This window comes from Zea mays, chromosome 10 (genome assembly GCF_902167145.1).
Source record: "Zea mays cultivar B73 chromosome 10, Zm-B73-REFERENCE-NAM-5.0, whole genome shotgun sequence".
In the NCBI taxonomy this organism is placed as follows: domain Eukaryota; kingdom Viridiplantae; phylum Streptophyta; class Magnoliopsida; order Poales; family Poaceae; genus Zea; species Zea mays.
Window position 1 is genome coordinate 138853809 of NC_050105.1, and position 2406 is coordinate 138856214.

General features: G+C 58.1%; 1 pseudogene; it reads right to left on the reverse strand.

The window, feature by feature from the left end:
• Positions 1–585: 585 nt before the first annotated feature.
• Positions 586–1161, reverse strand: LOC103642872 (uncharacterized; annotated as a pseudogene).
• Positions 1162–2406: the final 1245 nt, after the last annotated feature.

A 2406-nucleotide genomic window follows, 5' to 3' on the forward strand; every position in this document is an offset into this window, starting at 1 on the left:
GTTTAAGCAGATTTGGTATCATCTGATGTATAAATGTGTTTACTAGCCTCCTGGGACTAGTAATTGTATCACATTTGAGTCCCAGAGGATTGGGGACGCTTCATTAGCCCACTGACTATTATTTTTGAACGTAATGGCAGGAGCTCTACCTCTTAATTAAGAAGAAAGGAATTGACCCAGTTTTAAGGAAACAGGCCCAAAACCTATACATGACGCACAAACAACCCAGACAACAGCAACCCACATACATAATGCTCATCCCGAGTCATCGTTGTCGAGTGCAACACAAGTGACGAGCAGCTCCGACTCCCCAAGACGTGCAACACATGGCCGAAGGAAACACGATGACGACTACAAACACCAACACAAGAGAAGGAAGAATGTGGCGCGTCGTCATTGCCAAGCCACGAGATACCCCTCTCGATACAACTCTGATTCTTCACCAGCGAGACTTCCAAAACCATGATCCACCGCCCCGCCTCCGCCAAATACCTCATCTTCGAAGCAAACCAGCCCACGAAGAAGAGGGGGATCACCGCACATCATCGTTGCCGAGCCACATCCCCTGACATAGTCGCTTCGACTTCACGATGCAAGCCCCCACCTCCACACGCAAACTAGGACCCGAAAGACGAAAGCAACTACCGAAGGCTACAACGTGGTCGAGACAAACTTCAGTAGTGACGCCTTCAGGAAGGGAGTGACGTCGGGGATGCCATCGTTGCCGGTCCGAGGTGGACCGGGCTTTCGCCCACGAAAGACAAAGCTGGGGAACATGACACCCTCAATAGGGGAAGCGGCGCCCAGGGGCATCACCGTCGCTAAGGCTTTCGCCCAAGAAACCCCCCTAGCACAACGTCCGGCTGGGACCATGGGACAAAGCACATCTCCACAGCTGCCGCTGCCCAGACAACCCACACAGACCCATCTAGAGGGCCAATGACGTGCCGACTGCCATAATAGTCGCAAAGCAGCGCCGATCGTCACCACCTCCGGTTGGCCCACGGTCCTGGTCGAGCGGCGGCAACATCTCGCGCCACACCACCCGTTGGCCATCCCTGGCGGCAACCGCTGTGACATGCCAGATCCACTGACACGTGCACCACCGCAAAACACTGTCGGGGCCACTGCTGCCCACTTACCGACACCACACACCACCATTGAGGAGCCAGATCCTCCGCTCCTCACCGCCGCACGGTTGTCTCCCCGTCTAGAGCAATAGTCAAGGTCATGAGGGGAGGGGTGGCAAAGAGTGCCGCCCCACAGCGCCTACACGAGCCCTAAACCACCGTCGTCGTTGCCGACGCAACCGTCGCCAGCTGCCAAGGGTCCAGATCTGACCCACACGCCACAACCCCGACACCACGAGGAGCACGCCGGCCGGCCAGCCCTAGATCCACCACGCCGCGTGCCCGCCGCCGAAATGACGCAACCCCTCCACCACCAGCAGATGTCGCCAGTCCACCACCTGGCTGCGCCCACAGGACCAGCGGAGACAACCACCGCCACCATCCCAAAGCTCACTATCCTCCCGATCGCCACCATCCCAAAGCTCACTATCCTCCCGATCGGATAACCCAACCTAGGCGACAGTGACGGCACCACCAAAGGCACCAGGGACGGCACGGTGCCACCCGAGCGTGCCCCGGACCCACGAATCCACCGCCCATCCCCATCTCTACGTTGGGAGGAGGCCTGGTAGCCGTCGCATGCCACAAGGAAGAGCGCGCCCGCCATCCACCTGCCGCCCATCGATGCGCAGAGGAGAGGAGCCACCACGCGCACGTCGCTAGCGGGCCGAAGCGCCTCCACCACAAGCTACGCCCACGCGGGCGTGAACGCCCCGGTCATGAGCCTCCTCCCCACGTGGAACCTGGTGCCCGTGACCCAACATGGCGCCTGAGTTGTTGATCCGCCGTGCACCGTCAGGACGCCACCAGGGACAGGGAAGACGACGGCGCGGGGGACAGCGCCCGCCCCAGCAGCCTCCGCGGCTGGAACTTGAATTGCCCGGCACAAAACCGCTCAGGTCTGAGCACCGGGAGACCAAACAAAGTGAAAGGGAATTAGACTTACACCTATTTCCTAATTGATTTTGGTGGTTGAATTGCCCAACACAAATAATTTGACTAACTAGTTTTGCTCTAGTCTATAAGTTATACAGGTGCCAAAGGTTCACACTTAGCAAATAAAAAGACCAATAAATGGGTTCGAACAAAGAGAGCAAGGGATAACCGAAGGTGCCCTGGTCTGGCGCACCGGACTGTCCGGTGCACCACCGGACAGTGTCCGGTGCACCAGGAGACTTCAAGATGAACTCTTCACCTTCGGGAATTCTCAGAGGCGCTTCGCTATAATTCACCGGACTGTCCGGTGCCCCACCGGACAGTGTCCGGTGCCCCAGGG